We start from the raw sequence: 19,496 nt of genomic DNA on the forward strand, positions 1-19,496 counted from the left end.
TGTCTCGAGAAACCAAAAAAAAAAGACAAAAAGAACAGTGGAAAACAGGAAAAGGTTTATTCACTGTGGCCCCTTTGGGAACTGGACAAATAGACGCAGTGGCCCCTCTAATCCATCTTTGGGATCCTGAAGTGAGACTGCAGTGTAAACAGAGGGCTAACAATACGCATTTCTAAGCAGTCCAAGACGTGGTGCGGCCCACCACTGACCCATCACGGTCTGGCCTCCAGTCTCCACTGTGAGGTGGTCTGACCAGCTCTTAGAACTGCTGGAAATCTCTTTCCAGAGACAGGTTACCCCTCTGGTCGGCACCTTTTCCTTCCCCCGGGGTGAGGTTCCTGGGGTGTGTGTGTGTGTGTGTGTGTGTGTGTGTGTGTGTGTGGATTCCCATTTCCTTGGGGGGTCTATTGTTCCAACAATCTGATAGTCAGATTGAGACACTTGACACTTCTCTTCCCATGTGTGATCTGGGATGGAACACAAATGATCAGGCTTGGTGGCAAGTTCCCTTCACACAGATGTCTCTGCTGCGGTTTTCAATTCTTATCAGCTTATCCTTAAAGTCCCCAGTCAGCCTCTGTGGAGCGAACTTGATTTTGCTACTTACTGAAAGGGGGTTTGAAATCCACGTGGGATAAATGTGAAGATCCAGTCTTCCACCCACCATTTCCACCTCCCTTGGCAGCAAGGCACGCGTGTCACACGGGGTATGACGCTGATGACTGAGGAAAGGGGGCCGCCGCGCGCAAAGGCTGTGCCAAGTGCAGGTGGCAAGCGTCACAGTGAAACCCTTCTCCGCAGACCAGGCGCGAGCTGAGGCGCGGGCAGGCGGGCGAGCAATGGCTCACAGGCTCGGAATGGCTGGCAAGGCTGCGTGGGCTTGTGGGGTGCGAACCGCCGCCTTGAGGAAGGACTGGGAGGTGGCGAGGCTTCCAAGCCAAGCCTCGGGATCCTTATTGTCTAATCAGCCCTGGAGAGCCTAGCAGGGATCTAAGGCTGGGTGGGGGGAGCCCGTGTGAGGAGCGGCCATTCTGTAGCCCCAGGCTCACCCCAGCTCACCCCAGCTCACCCCAGCTCACCCCAGCTCACCCCAGCTCACCCCAGCTCACCCCAGGCTGCCGGGGGGTGGGGAGTCATGGGGTCGAGGAGCAAGGTGCCCCTTCTCCCTTAGAACTCGGGAAACTGCCCGCCTGCCTGCTCCTCTGCTTCGCCTCCCTGAGGTGAGGCCGGCTAGTCAACCTCAGGATTCGCAAACAGCCCTCAGGGCTGGTCTTCTGAGTGAGGCAAACACACACACCAGGCCCAGCTTCATTTGCAGCCCGGTGGGGACAGCCATTTCCGGTTTTGGAGGAGTCAGGACACCAGCTTGGTGTCTTTTCCGAGGGGCCTGTGACAGCGCCAGGCCAGCCAGGCTGCAGGAGGTCGGAGGGTAGCTGAAGTGGCCGGCTGGCTCAGCCCTGGAGCTGGGGCTGTAGATCAGTGGGAGGGCGCTGGCCTGGCATGCACAAGGCCCGAGTCCAAGTACTGAACAGAGATATGATTAAATAAAATCATATTTAATAAGATTAAATAAAATAAATGAAGAATCAAATCCAACGCTCAGTTCTGTCACTGAAAGTTCCAGTCGACCCGATTTTCCAGAAATCTTGTTTTCAGTTCTGCTGGTTGTAGCAGGCTTTCTTGGACCGCCAGTCCCCAAAAGATGACATGGAGACATTATTAATTACGAATGCTTGGCCTTAACTTAGGTTTGTTTCTGGCTAGCTCTTTTTTTCTTCTTTTTTTTTTTTTAAACTTAACGAATTTCTATTAATCTATGTACTGCCTTGAGACTCATTTACCCCATCTACATACTGTCCATCCTGCCTTCCTGCTTCTTCTATGGCTGGTGGCCCCTGGCCTCCTCTGCCCCAGCCCTGCCTATCCCTCCTCTGCCTGGCTATTGGCTGTTCAGCTTTTTATTAGACCAATCAGGTGCCTTAGGCAGGCAAGGTGAAACAGCAGCACATCTTTACATAGTTACACAAATATTTTATTCTGCAACAGCTGCTTTTGAATGTCTTCAAGACAGGCAAATCTACCTCTTGTTCACACAACTTGCCTACTATTAAATTATCGCTGTTATCTGATGGATTACAGAGTCAAGGTCAATGCTAACATCATGAATTTTGAGATTCCGACTTTTTTTATTTGGGGATGTGTCTCATTTTGATACGGCCAAAATATCTAGTAGTAGTGAAGATTTGTGTGCCATAGGTAAATCTTCTGCTTCCTCAACATACCTAGTTTTAAAAACTGTTGCATGTATTGATTGACTGATTGTGCAGATGTGAATCTGTGGAACATGTGTCCTGGCACATGTGGGAGGCCCAGAGGACTTGTGGAACTTAGTTTCCTCCTTTCTTCGTGTGGGATCCAGGGGTTGGACTTAGATCACCAGGCTTGGCAGTAAGTACCTTTCTTTACTCACTGAGTCTTGAAAAAGACCCTCCATCCCCCCAAAAGAAGAAATAGTGATAGATTTTGTTTTGTTTTGTTTTTTCAAGGCAGGGTTCCTCTGTAGCTTTGAAGCCTGTCCTGGAACTCACGCTGTAGACCAGGCTGGTCTCGAACTCACAGAGACCTACCTGTCTCTGTCTCCTGAGTGCTGGAATTAAAGGCATGTGCCACCGCCACCTGGTGATAGATAATTTTTTAAATTTATTCTTCTCTCATAAAATACATTCAGGGGTTGGAGAGATGGTTCAGAGGTTAAGAGCACTGTAGCAGGAATCTTAAAAGTTCTTATTCATAAAATCAAACCCGAGGCGAGTTATTGGGGTCCATGCTGGTAGATCAGAGAGACAGGACAAGCCACAGCTATCTCACCTCACCGGATCCTCAGCTGGTCTTGTCTCCTCAGACTGGAGGCTTCTGAGTCCTCATCCCAATCGCTCTCAGCTGAACTGCTGCTCCAAAGCTTGAATGCTTAACCAGCCAAAATCTTAACCAGCCAAATGCTTCTAGTTTCTGGTTCTCACGCCTTATATATCTTTTTACTTTCTACCACCACTCCCTGGGATTAAAGGCTGGCTTTCTGGGATTAAAGGCGTGTCACCATGCTTGGCTATTTCCAATGTGGCCTTGAACTCACAGAGATCCAGAGGGATTTCTATCTCTGGAATGCCAGGATTAAAGGTGTGTGCTATCACCGCCTACCTAGTGGCTTTTCTGTTCTCTGACCCCAGATAAGTTTATTAAGGTACACAATATTTTGGAGAACACAATACCCCCACATCTCCTCTCTTTTTGTCTAAAATTAAAAAAGCTTATAACTAATACAAGAAAAACTATCCAATAAGCATATACAATATATACAGCCAAAAATTACATTAATGATGTCTAGTCCATTAACATTTGACAGATTCAGATAAAAACTCCATTATATATATTAACAATGTCCAGTCCAGTAACATCTGATAAACTCAGACCAAAAATTTTTCATTACTTATCTTATTTAAAACAAGTAGTTCCTTTTTAAAAGTAGATTCCATAATCTCCCTTTTTATCTTATCATATCCATATTCTCTTTTTTCTTTTCATAATACATTCAGTAGTCTACCTTTTGTCATTTTTATATCTTCCCCTTTTTCTTCAGTGTAGATTCAATGATCTACCTATTTATCCTATTATTTCTTTATCTTTTTTCTCAGAGTAGATTCGATGATCTATCTCATATCTATATCTCTTTTTCTTTTTGCTTTCTAGGGGTGAAGATATCTTTAGGGAATCTTGAAAAGAAAATTTTTGGGTTAATTTTCAAGTCCTGTATCATTTGTCCAGTCTCTGCATAAAAGGAAAGTTCAGGGCTTGTTTCAAGTCCTTGTTCAAGTAGTCTGTCAGGCTGTATCATCTCAGGTAGTCCTCTCGAAATTGTCCTGACCAGTTTGTAGTCCAAAGTCGATTTTTCTATGGTGTTAATCGGCTTAATGGCTTTATCATAGTCCATGTGGAATCATCATTGTAGGATCCTGTCATCTTTTTGAAGATTTCAAAGTCAAAGTCACTGTTAGGCGTGGTCATGGTTTCCTGCAGACTTTTTTTTTTTTTTTTTTTTTTTTTTTTTGCCTCCTCTGTGGTTTGGAGCAATCACAGTCTGATAAATGTCTGTCTCTCGGAACCATGAACATTCTTCCCTAGTACAGGAAATCTTCACAGCAATTTCTCCGCACCATTTTTCTTGCCAAACTTTTCCAAACTGACCTTTGCCGATGCTTTCTTGTAACACGATGGTCCTGGCAATTCTTCTCTGAACCAGCAGCAGTAAACCCTTTGTTCCAGGTAGCAGCATCACCGCAGTCACCAACATGATGAGAAGGAGCTGGCAACGTGGAGCAGTAGCCACTGCTTCCATGGTTCCACCACTGTTTGTGGCTCAGTCCAGGCCAAAGCTTCTCCCAAGCCTCCTAGGCCGGCCTCAAACTCGGGATCCTCCTGCCTCTGTCTCCTTCAGCAAATCTTACCGGCGTGCGCCACCACAACCGGCTGAGTGTAGCTTGGGCCTGCGCTGGGGCTCACAAGGCCACAGGCAAACAGCTTTTTCATGAATTCGTAACACGAACGTTGGGCGCCAGATGTAGCAGGAATCTTAAAAGTTCTTATTCATAAAATCAAACCCGAGGCGAGTTATTGGGGTCCATGCTGGTAGATCAGAGAGACAGGACAAGCCACAGCTATCTCACCTCACCGGATCCTCAGCTGGTCTTGTCTCCTCAGACTGGAGGCTTCTGAGTCCTCATCCCAATCGCTCTCAGCTGAACTGCTGCTCCAAAGCTTGAATGCTTAACCAGCCAAAATCTTAACCAGCCAAATGCTTCTAGTTTCTGGTTCTCACGCCTTATATATCTTTTTACTTTCTACCACCACTCCCTGGGATTAAAGGCTGGCTTTCTGGGATTAAAGGCGTGTCACCATGCTTGGCTATTTCCAATGTGGCCTTGAACTCACAGAGATCCAGAGGGATTTCTATCTCTGGAATGCCAGGATTAAAGGTGTGTGCTATCACCGCCTACCTAGTGGCTTTTCTGTTCTCTGACCCCAGATAAGTTTATTAAGGTACACAATATTTTGGAGAACACAATACCCCCACAGAGCACTGGCTGCTCTTCCAGAGATCCTGAGTTCAATTCCCAGCAACCACATGGTGGCTCACAACCATCTATAAAGAGTTCTGATGCCTTCTTCTGACACGTAGGCATACACATCTGCAGAACACTGTATTCATAATAAATAAATCTTTAAAATAGAACAAAATACATCCTGACCAAAGCCTTTCCTCCATCCACTTCCCCAGATCCCCCCACTTTCCCTCCCTCCCTCCCTCATCTCCCCCCAGAAAAGAGCAGGCCTCCCAGGGACATCAGCTCAACATGGTACAAGAAGACAATAAGACCAGACACAACCCTCTCATCAAAGCTGGGTGAGGGAACCAGTGAAGGAAAAGGGTCCCAGGAGCAGGCAAAGAGTCAGGGATACCCCCACTCTACTGCCAGGAGTTTCACAACCACAACATCTATGCAGAGGACCTGCAGCAGACCCATGCAGGCTCGGCAATCGCCTCTTCAGTGTCTGTGAGCCCCAACAGCCCTGCTTAGTTGATCTGCAGGCCGGGGTCTCCTTGTGTCCTCAACCTCTCTGGTTCCCACAATTCCTCATCCCCTCCCCTGTTGGATTCCCTGAGCTCCAAGGGGAGGGACCTGATGGAGATGTCCAACCTGGGCTTCCTCTCTCCCCAATGATTGATTTCCTGTGGGTCTCTGCATCTGCTACTAAGAGCTACTGGAGGAAGCCTCTGTGTAGATGGAGGCAGAGTTTTCCTGTCTCGACTGCCAAGTCTCAAATAAGACACAAAAGCCTATATTAATTGCAGAATGCTGGACTGATAGCTCAGCCTTATTACTAACTAGCTCTTACATTTAAATTAACCCATTTCTATTTGTCTATGTATTGCCATGTGGCTCCTGGCTTTACCTGTCCTCTAGCATCTTGCTTCTTGGCCTCCCCCCCCCACCCCCCGCAGCATTTTCAGTTTGGCTTTCCTGCCTAGCTATAGGTCAATTCTGCCTTATTCTGCCTTGCTATAGGCCAATCAGCTTTTTTATTAACCAACGAGAGTCACAGAGTGCAGAAGGATCATCCTCAGCACTTCTCTTATGATAACTGGCTTAGGCACTGATCTATGAGTATATCGGAACATCATTAGGAGTCATTTCATTAATTATTTTGTTTGTTTGGCTAGTCATGTTTGGTTCTACCCTAGGTCTATGGGCTGTCCAGCCTCCAGTCCCTGGTCATCAGCATGGTTCCCTCTCCTGGGGTGGGCCTCAAATTAGACCAGTCATTGCTTAGTCTCTTCCACAAGTTCTGCACCAGGACATCTTGCAGGCTCTAATTGGAGGTTGAAGGTTTTGTGGCTGGGTTGGTGTCCCAGTTCCACCACTGAAAGCCTTGCCAGGTTACAGAAGACAGACGATGTAGGTCCATATCCTCCGTTACTAGGAGTCCACATCTATGTTCTGCTGTTACAGTACATCCGGCTTCCTCCATCATCTGACTGATGAATCTCCCACCTCAGATTCTTTCCTAGAGTATCTATTTCTATCCGGAAGTCCTACCTAGCCTCTCCTGCCTAGCTCTTTATTAAACCTATTAGAAGGTGCCTCAGGCAGGGGAGATGCAGAGACTCATCTTTACACAGTATACAAAAAGATTATCCCAACGTCAGATTTTGTTTGTTTTTTTGTTTTCCATATGAAGTTGAGTATTGTCCTTTCAAGGTCTGTAAAGAATTGTGTTAAAGCTGGGCAGTGGTGGTGCACGCCTTTAATCTCAACACTTGGGAGGCAGAGGCAGGAGGCTCCAAAGCTACACAGAGGAACCCTGTCTCAAACAAACAAACAAACAAACAAACAAACAAACAAACAAAGAATTGTTTGAAATTTTGATGGGACTTGCACTGAATCTGAAGATTGTTTTTGTAAGATGGCCATTTTTACTGTGTTAATCCTACTGATCCATGAGCATGGGAGATTTTCCATCTTCTGATATCTTCTCCAATTTCTTCTTTCAAATCCTTGAAGTTTTTGTCATACAAGTCTTTTACTTGCTTGGTTAGAGTTATCCCAAGATATTTTATGATATTTGGGTCCTGTTGTGCTGTTGTGAAGGGTGTTGTTTCCCTGATTTCTTTCTCAGTCTATTTGTCATTTGTATATAGGAGGGCTACTTTTTTTTTTTTTTTTTTTTAGTTTATGATGGGAGAATTCCCACAGAGCTACAGCTGGTTTGACTCTGGACTGTTAGCACCTAGCCTTGATCTGCCCTTTGTGACTGCTGCCTCCTGTTTGCTCTGTTCCTTCTGTTTGAAGTCTTAGCTGAGAGTTTCCCTAGGGGATCAAAGCCTATGTTTGGTTTAAGGACAACCCAGAACACTGTAGTATTCCTTTACTGAGAATTTGCATTTGGTGCTGTCCCTCTGGGGGGCTTAGATAAGAGGTTTTGGAATATGGAATTGATTTGCTAAAGGTGTAAATTGTATAACAATCAAAGGACCCTTTGCTCAGCAAGAGTGGACCAGTAAGTAGAGACGGAAACCCCTGCATCTGGGAAAGGCTACAGATTTATCCTTGAGGTTCGGCTGTCTCTGCTTCCATGGACTGTGTGAACCTATCTATACCCACACCAGATATACAAGTTAATCGTGTATAAAGCCGCTTCACTGAAGGTGTTTCAGCCGTAGGGGTTCCGTGGTAGAATTTTTAGGGTCACTTATGTATACTATATCATCTGTAAATAGCAATACTTTGACTTCTTCCTTTCCAATTTGTATCCCTTGATCTCCTTTTGTTGTCTTATTGCTATATTGAATAAGTATGGGGAGAGTGGACAGCCTTGTCTTGTTCCTGATTTTAGTGGAATCTCTTTGAGTTTCTCTTCATTTAATTTGATGTTGGCTGTTGGCTTGCTGTAAACTGCCTTTATTATGGTTATGTATGTTCCTTGTATCCCTGATCTCTCTAAGACCTTTATCATGAAGGGGTGTTGGATTTTGTCAAAGGCTTTTTTGGCATCTAGGGAGATGATCATGTGATTTTTTTTTTCATTTAGTTTGTTTATATGGTGGATTACGTTGACTGATTTTCATATGTTGAACTACCCTTGCGTCTCTGGGATGAAGCCTACTTGGTACCGTGGATGATCTTTTTGATGTGTTCTTGGATTTGGTTTTCAAGTATTTTATTGAGTATTTTTGCATCTACATTCATACAGGAAACTGATCTGTAATTCTCTTTCTCTGTTGAGTCTTTGTGTGGTTTAGGTATCAGGGTGATTGTGGTCTCATAAGATAAATTTGGCAATATTCCTCCTGTTTCTATTTTGTGAAATAACTTGAGTGTTGGTGTTAGCTCTTTGAAAGTCTGGCAGAATTCTGTGCTAAAATCGTCTGGTCCTGGGGGTTTTTTTGCTTGGGAAACTTAATGACTCCTTCTAATTCCTTAGGGGTTATAGGTCTATTTAAATTGTTTATTTGATCTTGATTTAACATTGATAAGTGATATCTATTGAGAAAATTATCCATTTCTTTTAGATTTTCCAATTTGTGATGTATAGGTTTTTGAAGTATGACCTGATGATTCTTTGGATTTCCTTGTTGTCTGTTGTTATGTCTCCCTTTTCATTTCTGATTTTGTTAATTTGGGTGTTCTCTCTCTGCCTTTTAGTTAGTTTGGTTAAGGGCTTGTCTATCTCATTGGTTTTTTTCAAAGAACCAACTCATGGTTTCATTGATTGATTCATTGTATTGTTCTCTTTGTTTCTATTTTACTGATTTTAGTCCTCAATTTGATTATTTCCTGCTATCTCTTGGGTGAGCCTACTTCTTTTTGTTCTAGAGTTGTTTTTTGTTTGTTTGTTTGTTTTTGTTTTTTTCGAGACAGGGTTTCTCTGTGTAGCTTTGGTGCCTTTCCTGGAACTCACTCTGTAGCCCAAGCTGGCCTCGAACTCACAGAAATCTGCCTGCCTCTGCCTCCTGAGTGCTGGGATTAAAGGCAGTTAGTGCTATAAAATTTCCTCTTAGCACAGCTTTCATTATGTCCCATAAGTTTGGATATGTTGTATATTCATTTTCATTGAAATCTAGAAAGTCTTTAAGTTCTTTCTTATTCTGTCTTGACCCAGTGATTATTCAGCACAGTTGTTCAGTTTCCAAGAGTTTGTAGACTTTGTTGTTTATGTTGTTGATGAAATCCAGCTTTAACTGTGGTGGTCTGACAGGGGGTTGTTCCAGTTTTCTTGTATCTGTTGAGACTTGCTTTGTGACTGAGTATATGGTCAATTTTGGAGAAAGTTCTGTAAGGTGCTGTCTCTTGATTAATTTTGTTTTGACGTCTATTTTGTTAGCTTTGAATGGGTACAACAGCTTGTTTCTTAGGTTCATTTGCTTGGAAAATGTCTGTCTTTGATGTTGAGGTGTGTTTCTTGTATGCAGCAAAGGGATGAATCCTGTTCGAATACATTCTGTTAGTCTGTGTCTTTTTATTGGGAAATGGGTCCATTGATACTGAGAGATATCAATGACCACTTGTTAATTCTTGTTACTTTGTTGTTATTGGTAGTGGTGATGGTGTGAGTGTGTGTGTGCGCGCGCCTGTGATGGTGAGATCTGCGTCGTTGTTTTGCATTTTAACTTCCACCTCTGTAAAATGATAATACTATCTACCTCACTGGGTATAAAGCATTTAGAATAGTGTTTCCCATCAAAGGAGCACCGTATACCAGTTACCCACCGTTACACTGCGGTAGTCTGTACTAATGAAGGCTTAGGGGATATGGTTCCCAGCAGTGGAAATGGCTAGGTCATGGTTCTTCAAAGTGGTCATTACAGTTTAACTCCTGTGTTTGTAAAGTTTCCTAGCCGAGAAGGAGTCTTTCTGGTTCCTCTACATTCTGTGAATGCGCAGAACTCTTACTGTTTTAGTCAGGTAGCTGAGCAATGGCATTTCACTGGAACTCTAATGACTTCCCACTGGTTGCTAATGACATTGAACACATGGTAAAACATTTTTTGCAAATATATTTTTATGTCTATGCTTGTGTGTGCCATGAGTATGCAGGAGCCCTCAGAGGCCAGAGGAGACCGTCAGATGCCCTGGCGCTGCAGATGCAAGCAGTTGTGAGCTGCCTGAAATGGTGCTGGGAACCGAACTCCTGTCCTGTGCAAGAGCAGCAAACACTCGGGACCGCTGCGCTCTCTCTCCAGCTGTCTCTCGAGGCTCTGTTATTATTGTTAAACTGTATTTCACTCTTTGTTTTGTGAGACAGGGTCTCACTGTGTAGCTCTGGCTGTCGTGGAACTCACTAGGTAGACCAGGCTGGCCTTGAACTACAGAAATCTACCTGCCTCAGCCTCCCAAGCACTGAGATTAAAGGCGTGCGCCACCACAGTTGGCTCCTTTCCATGTTTTTAATATTTCAAAATAATTCTATTTTTCTTGGGCGGGGGAGTTTGTGAGTAATTTTGAGCACTTTGTAGCTATTTTTCCTTGAAGGTTGAACTGTATGAGTGGACAGAGCTTACAGCCTTAAAGATTTTTTTAAAAATTGTGGACTGGGGGCTGGAGAAGACAGATGGCTCAGTGGTTAGGGGCACTGGGTGCTCTCACAGAGGACCCGGGCTCAGTTCCCGGCGCCCACATGGCAGCTCACGGCCGTGTCCCAGGGGACCCAATACCCTCTTCTGGTTTGGCAGGCACGGTGCACAAATATACACACAAGCAGAACATGGGTAAGCATAGAATTAAAAAATAAGTAAGCCTTTAATTTTTAAAATTTGACACGATTTCACACTCAAAGTTATAATTTGGGTGTATAATACTTCCTTATTTCCTCAACTTCATTACTTTGACATTTAAAAAAATTAAAATTACATTTATTTATTTATGTCTATATATGTGCACATGCCACAGCAAAATATGGAGGTCAGGGGACAGTTCCTAGGAGTCAGCTCTCTGCTCCCACCTTGCCAGTCCCAGGGACTGGGCTCAGGCCATCAGGGCTGGCAGCGGCCGCCTCTGCCTGCTCAGTCATCTCATTGGTCCTGAGTTACTTTTTAGAAAATATCCCTAAATTTGGGGTCATCTGATTGTCTTCATGGCTACATTCTGGTTATTCATTTTTAGTGCTGCGTTCTTAGTGCATCATGTCAGGAGGACATGGCGTCACTGGATGCTTAGTGTAGCAGAGGACAATTCCTGGCTTGAGGGGTATCTTAGAGTACTACTGTCCGGCTATTCTGTCTTTGTCAAACTTTCCACCATCTTGTATTAGCAACCACTGATGATTTTGTGTGTGTGTGTGTGTGTGTGTGTGTGTGTGTGTGTGTGTGTGTTCATGTGTGTATCTATTTGTTCATGTTCATGTGTCTGGATGTTTGTGTGTAGGCCAGAGGACCACCTTGTGTGTGTTTCTTCAGGAGTTGTCCACTTGTTTTGTGGGTCAGGGTTTCACTGGAGTAGAGCTCACCAGTTAGGCCAGGCTGGATTCTCCCTCTCCCTAGTGCTGGGATTGCAAGCACACGACCATGCCCAACCTTTATGTGGGTCCTGGGGATTGAACTCAGATCTCCGTCTCACACTTTCCCCCTGAGCCACCCCACAGCCTGGTAATGCTTGCGTGAGTTGGTCATGTTCTCTCACAGATCCTTCTCGTTTCGGCACACTCCTTGCCCTCTGTCTCAGGAACATCTGAAGAACCAACGGAGGTCAGCGTGGTGGGGTCCCAGCAATCCCCAGACGCGAGGAGCAGTTAGGGTAGAGCAGGAGGCAGAGGTGACCGGTGACCCAGACAGGAGTAAGGAGGGCTGTGAGGGGGAGCACAAGTGGGCGGGAAGCTCAGACTCCTCCCTGAGGCTGTGCGGAGCTGAGCTGGAGTGTGGCAGATGGGAAGGCTGGGGGGGGGGGGGGGAAGCAGGCCTCTCTAAGCCTTTCTTTAGATGGCAGAGGCAGGGGCATGGCCAGCCTGGGCTGCATAGTAATCCCTTTCTTATGAAAACAGCAAACAAAAGCCCACTGGGAAGAGTCTCCTTCCCTCCCTCCCTCCCTCTCCCTCCCTCTCCCTCCCTTCTTCCCTCCCTCCCTCCCTCTCCCTCCCTCCCTCCTTCTCCCCCTCTTTTCTTCCCTCCCCCTCCCTCCCTCCCTCCCTGCAGTCCAAGGTTGGCCTCAAAGTCGTGGCAATCCTCCTGCCTCAGCCTCTTGGAGACTGACATTGCTAATGGAAGACAGGTGAGCTATTTCCAGAAATCCTTGGTGTGGTTCCCACCTTCCTGCCTATTAACTTTAGCTGCCCAGACCCCTGTCCCTTGTGTTAAAACATTTTGAAGTAAAAAAATCATGTAAGAAGTGAGTATGTAGCCAGGCAATGGTGGCACACGCCAGGCAATGGTGGCACACGCCTTTAATCCCAGCACTTGGGAGGCAGAGACAGGCGAATCTCTGTGAGTTCGAGGTCAGCCCTGTCTACAGAGTGAGTTCCAGGACAGCCAGGACTACACAGAGAAACCCTGTCTCAGGAAAAAAAAAGAAGTGAGTATGTGGGTACAGTGCATGTGTGTCCATGTGGTGCATGTGTGTCCATGTGGTGTATGTGTGTCCATGTGGTGCATGTGTGTCCATGTGGTGCATGTGTGTCCATGTGGTGGTCACTCTTGTGTGGCGTATGTGGTTGTGTGTGTGGTGCTTGTGTGTATGGGACATATTGGTATGGTATGGTGTGGGGTATAGCACATGTGTTTGTGATGCATGTGAGGGTCAGGACACATGAGAAGCCTGTGTTTAGCATGTGTGATGTATGTGTGCATGTACTTGTGACTGTGGCTGAATTCCTGCTGCGCTGCACCCAGCCTGGCTCCAGAGAGCAGCACCTAGCCATAATCCATCTTTTGTTTAGCCAACACCTTTTATTTCTCTTATCGACCAGTGTGAATCTTGTCTGAGCATTTCCCAAGGATCAAAGGCCTATGCAAAACCTGGTCCAGGAAATCCAGAAAACCTGGTACCTGACAAATCAGGAATCTGCACTTGGCATTGTCTTGTTGGGAGCTCCTTTCAGGTTGTTCTGAGCACATGAAAATTAACTGGCTAAACTGTAATGGGGAGAAATAAAACTGCCCTAGGCGAAGGGAAAGGGCTTCAGTCCTTCGAGGCTGGACGCCCCTGCAGCCATGAAAGGCTACATTCATTCTTAAGATGCCTCTGAGTCTTCTTTCCACCGATCTGCATGAAACCCACATACCCGGGCCTCGACAAACAGCGACATGTGATGATGCCTGTGTTTAGTGCATGTGATGTACGTGTGTGGTACCCGTGGAGCCTGTGTGCAGTATATGTGGATGTGGTATGTGTATGTATGGTACATGATGCCCTTCTGTGGGATGTGTGGAATAAGTGTGGTACATGTATGTACAGCAGGTATGTGGTATTTGTAGGGTATGTGTTTTGAGGGTGTAGAAATGAAAGTCTTCCCTGAGGTGGTTTGAACTCAGTGAATCCTTAATTAAGAATCATTTCCTAGAAGAGAAAGTAGGAAGTACTCTTGAATGCATTGGCACCGGAGATCACTTCCTAAATATAACACCATATATATAACAGCACAGACCCTGAGCACAACAATTAATAAATGGGACCTCTTGAAACTGAGAAGCTTTTGCAGGGCAAAAGACACGGTCAATAAGACAAAAAGACAGCTTACAGAATGGGAAAAGACCTTCACCAACCCCACATCTGACAGAGGACTGATCGCCACAGTATATAAAGAACTCAAGGAACTAGACATCAAAATACCGAACAATCCAATTAAAAAATGGGCTAAAGAGCTAAACAGAGAATTCACAAAACAAGAATCTCAAATGGCTGAAAACATTTAAAGAAATGCTCAACATCCTTAATCATCAGAGAAATGCAAATCAAAATGACTCTGAGATACCACCTTACACCTGTCAGAATGGCTACGATCAAAAACACCAATGACAGTCAATGTTGGAGAGGATGTGGAGCAAAGGGAACACTCCTCCACTGTTGGTGGGAGTGCAACGGGAACTGTGGTGGTATTGTGTTCCCCAAAATATTGTGAACCCTAATAAACTTATCTGGGGTCAGAGACAGAACAGCCACAATATTAAACATAGAAATTAGGCAGTGGTAGCACACGCCTTTAATCCTAACATTCCAGAGGCAGAAACCCATGTGTTCAAGGATACAGCCAAGCATGGTGACTCACGACTTTAATTCCAGAAAGTGAGCCTTTAATCCCAGGGAGTGATGGTAGAAAGCAGAAAGGTATATAAGGCGTGAGGACGAGAAACTAAAGGCATTTGGCTGGTTAAGCTTTAGGCTTCTAGCAGCACAGTTCAGCTGAGAGCCATCCTGGGCTTCTGGGCCACTGTAACCACACATCGCTGTTGTAAGAAGTAAGGCCAGTCCCCCGGTGAGGTCCAGCCTGGGCAGTTTCACAATCCATTCACACACCTCAGCCTCAGGGAGGCTAAAAAGCTCTGCCTCTTCTTAGTTGAGAACAGAGGCCAGAGTCCTGAACTTTTGACATAAGAGAGTTCTGGAGGCTGCCAGCCCCCACCTCGGAGCTGAGGTGCTAACAGATCCTGGAAATGGCAGGCATGCAAAGGTCACCCCCACAGAGACCAGCTTCTGAGACCACACCTCACAGAACCATGCATGCTTTCTGCACAGTCCCTTAGCTGTGGATTCCTGTGTTCTCTGCCCATCCAAAGGGTTAGAGACCTGAGGATTCTCTCTCTCCTGGCTAGGACTGTCCACCAGCTCTTCATCTCATTTCGGTCTTATTGACACATGCTACTCCCATGAGTTCATGGAGTATATTGTGATATGTGTACATTGCATATTGATAAAATCAGAGTACTGATCACACTTTCACCTCAGACATTATCATTTCTTTTTGGTGAAAACAAAGTTCCCTCAGGATGTTTTGCTTTTTGAGACAGGGTCTCACTATACAGCCCTGGAACTCCCTATCTAGCCCAGGCTGGCCTTGAACTCCTGACCCTCCTTCCTCCAACTTCTCAAAGCTTGGTTTACAGCTGCATGTCAGCGTTCCCAGCTCTTTAGTTATTTTTATTTTTTTTAAAGGTTTATGTATTTGTTTATTCACACGTATATGAGTGTTTTGCCTGCATTGATGAATGCGTGTGCCTGCTGCCTGTGGAGGTCAGGAGAGGGTGCCAGATCTCCTGAAATGGGCTGCCAATGCTTGTGAGCCACCTTGTGGATGCTGAGAGCTGAATCTGGGTCCTCTGGAAAAACAAGTGCTCTTTTTTTTTTTTTTCCCCAGAGCTGAGGACTGAACCCAGGGCCTTGGGCTTGCTAGGCAAGCACTCTACCACTGAGCTAAATCCCCAATCCCAAAACAAGTGTTCTTAATGATGCCTCTCTGCCACCTGTTGTGATATATTCACAGGGGACCCCAGCTGGCCAGGGTATCCCGCCTGTGCAGGGAAACATGCTTGCATGCTGGACAGATGCAGCACAGGCAGGGAGCGAGCCACACCATGCAGGCATGGCGGCAGGGCCATTCATTCACAAACCCATCGGCATGGAAAGAGTTTATAATATAGAGATAAAGAGACAGAAAGACAGGGAGAAGAGCGAGGAAGGGGGGAGAAGAGAGGAAAAGCGAAGGTGTGCGCACCTCAGGGAGGGAAAAGAAAGAGAGTGGAAGAGAGAGAGGAAGGGGAGGGATTTTTCCTTAAAATGAAGCTTTTACATCAGGCTGCAGGGTGATGCCAAAGGGCGGGGTTTCAAGGGGCGGGTCAGAATATTAACACCGGCCCTTATGGGTTTTAAATATGTAATCCACTGTGATTAGCTATAAACACCTACTGTGGGGCTGGAGAGATGGCTCAGAGGTGAAGAGCACAGACTGCTCTTCCGGAGGACCTGAGTTCAATTCCCAGCACCCACATGGTGGCTCATAACCACCTGTAATGAGATCTGGTGCCCTCTTCTGGAGTGCAGGCATGCATGCAGAGAGAACACTATATATATATAACAAATAAATATTTAAAAAGGGGGGGTGTGTGTGCTGGAGAGATGACTCAGAGGTTAAGAGCACTGGCTGTTCTTCCAGAGGACCTGAGTTCAATTCCCAGCAACCACATGGTGGTTCACAACTATCTATTATAGTATGATCTGGTGCCCTCTTCTGGAGTGCAGGGACACATGCAGCAGAACACTGTATACAGAATAAATAAATAAATCTTTACAAACAAACAACAACAACAAGTGCCCTTGTCCCTGCTCCTCGCCGCCATTACAGCTTGCCGCCTCTCTCAAGTGCCTTTTGCCCACCGCAGAGCTTGGACTTTCTTCAGTGCCTTTCTGCTCTTACTGCTTTTTTTCAGTCTGGAGGGGAGACGAAGAATTGGATACTAAGCCAGCTAGTCATAATTTTCTGATAACTGATAACCTGAGCCGAGAGAAGAAAGGGCCTTTCCTTGAGCCTGCGAGAGCCAGCCTTCCCGGGAAGGCGAACCTGAGTTGGATTTCTCCACGGTAGCCCCGCTCTCCACAGATGACGGTTGCTTTCCTCTGGAAGCTGGTGTTGTGCGACTTTTCCTGACTACATACACAGATGTCTGTTCACCCTAGACAGGGAACTGACAACAGGCCAAAGAGGGTTTCACCCAGCTCTACATGGTGAAGCACCGAGGTTACTCATGGGAGCATGGGTGACCGATTACCTACAGGAAAACAGGCGACTTAAAAGGCAGCGCTATGACTACAAAGCCGCACATGGGTGACCTTGGCATCCTGGAGCTCCCTGAACTTCCTGTTGGCAGTTCTCGGAAGACTCCCCTCTCCCCGGCAATTGTGACTGTATGTAATCTTGGGGAGGGGCCTCGTGTGTCTGTACCTTTCCGGGCTTCCAGCGCCTTCCAAGTTTGGTTAGCTTCCTGAGTCCTATGGACCTTCACAGAAACTAGCCACGTGACACCTGGCGCACACGTCCAGAACGCGGCATGGTAGATGCAGTTGCTCCTCAAAAACCATAGAGATAACCTGCAGCTGGACCGGTCCCTGTGTGTGACATACTCCTGAACATCAACAGTCACACCGTGTCTTCCTGGGGACAGAGATCACGCCGGGACAGTGGCGCCTGAACATGTCACTGCGGTGAGTGGACTCCACCTGTGCCGTTTAGGGAATAGAAGTTTGGTTGTTGCTTTGGGGCGGCATCGCTTGTAGCCCGGGCTGGCTTGGCGCTCACAGGCTGTCTTCCTGTTTGAGCCTGCTGCCTGCTGGGCTCACAGTGTAAGTACCAGCATACCCAGCTCTCGGAATGGTTTGTACTGGTTTAGTACAGAATGCAATGACTGGGGATCTAATCAGGTAGACACATCCGTGATATCGTAAACCGTGGAGTCCGAGGATGCAGGGCAGGGGAGGGCAGACTAAGAGGTTGTTGTTGGGTAGGGTCTGCTCCGTGTCTGATTGCTACAGTGGTTTAATCAGAATTGCCCTCCCACCAGGGAAGTCCATCTCTTTGTTTGCACAGCACTTTATTAAACTTGGCTGGACCTAGTCTGTCAGGCAAACAATAATATATTTGTGTGCCAGGCAGTGGTGGTGGCGCATGCCTTTAATCCCAGCACTCGGGAGGCAGAGGCAGGTGGATCTCTGTGAGTTCGAGGCCAGCCTGGTCTACAGAGTGAGTTCCAGGACAGCGAGGGCTGTTACACAGAGAAACCCTGTCTCGAAAAACCAGTGTGTGTGTGTGTGTGTGTGTGTGTGTGTGTGTGTGTGTGTGTGTGTGATTTGTTTAGCTGCTTAGTTATTATTGTAGTATGTACTTACTGTGGGAGATGGACTGCCATGGCCCACACGTGGAGGGCAGAAGACATCTTCTGTGATGTCCGGTTTTCCCCTTTACCTTTACAGGGGTTTCCAGGGACTGTTGCCAGGCTTGTAGGGCAAGTCCTTTACCCACTGAGACAGCTTGATGACCTTGTGTTTTATTTTGTTCCGTTGGGTTTTTTATTTGTTTGGTTGGTTGGTTTTGATTTTCAAGACAGGGTTTCTCTGTATAACCTTGGCTGTTCCTGGACTCGCTCAGTATACCAAGTTGACCTTGAACTCAGAGATCCTCCTGCCTCTACCTCCCAAGTGCTGGGATTAAAAGTGTGCGCCACCCAGGCCTTGTGTGTGTTTTTAAACAGACCCTTTATTGTGAGCTATTACACACATAAAAAGACACATCAAACCAGATGTTCAGTGGAAAGCACTGTGAGGGACATAGCACGCACTCTAAGAACTGACCACTCAGAAAATGTTCCCTACAGTCTGTACTTCTTTCTTTGCTTCTTGCTTTCTGTGGTGCATGCGAACGTGCAATACATGCACTTGTACTTGCAGATGGAGGCCAGGGGGTCTGCTGTCTTTCTCTGTCACTCTACTGCATTGCCTGAGGCAGGGCCTCTCACTGAACTAGAAGCTCTCCATTTCGGCTTGGCTGTCTGTCCAGCAAGGGCTAGGGATCCAGCTGTCTGTCTCCCCGTGCTGAGGTTACAGGCCGGGTCCTCTGTGCCTGCAGAGCAAGTGATCGCACTCACAGACCCCCTTCCAGCTCCTCCCTGTACGTCTAATTGTAACGTTTCTCGCCTCCCCGAGGGGACACTGCGCTAGGCTTTCTTCCCTCATTTGTTGGTCTACTTTAGCCACAGTTTATTAATGTGTTTGGGGCTTTGCCTGCGTGGATGTCTGGGTGCCACTTGTGTGGCCGATGCCTTCAGAGGCCAGAAGAGGGCGCCAGAGCCCCTGGAACCATCTCTCCAGCCCCTAGAGTTTATTTGTTTATTTATTTAGGTTTTTTTTTTTTTTTTTTTTTTTTTTTTTTTTTTTTTTTAATTTTTGAGACAGAGTTTCTCTGTGTAGCCCTGGCTGTCCTGGAACTCACAATGTAGACGAGGCCGGCCTCGAACTCACAGAGATCCACCTGCCTCTGCCTCCTGAGTGCTGGCGTTAAAGTTGTGTGCCACCGCCCGGCTACCTATGGTTTACTTTAAAATCAGTTTTCGGTTGTTTTTTCCTTTGTTTACTAATTTTGTCAACTGTTTATTTCTATTGCTCTTATTTTTAATGTTCTCTCTCATGGGGGCCAAAAAGATGACTCAGCAATTAAGCACAGAAGAACTTGTGCAGAAGCTCACAGCTGCCCGTAACTCCAGCTCCAGGGGATCTGACGCCCTCTGGATTCTGTGGGCCTCTGCACTCACACACACACAGCCATACCTAACACACAATTTTAAAAAATAATAAAAATAAATCTTTTTCTTCTTTTTGAGACAGGATCTCTCTTTGTGGTCCTGGCTGGCCTGGGACTTGCTATGTAGACCTGGCTTGCCTTGAGCTTACTGAGAATCTCCTGCCTCTGTT

Source organism: Peromyscus leucopus, chromosome 1, assembly GCF_004664715.2.
Source record: "Peromyscus leucopus breed LL Stock chromosome 1, UCI_PerLeu_2.1, whole genome shotgun sequence".
Classification (NCBI taxonomy): domain Eukaryota; kingdom Metazoa; phylum Chordata; class Mammalia; order Rodentia; family Cricetidae; genus Peromyscus; species Peromyscus leucopus.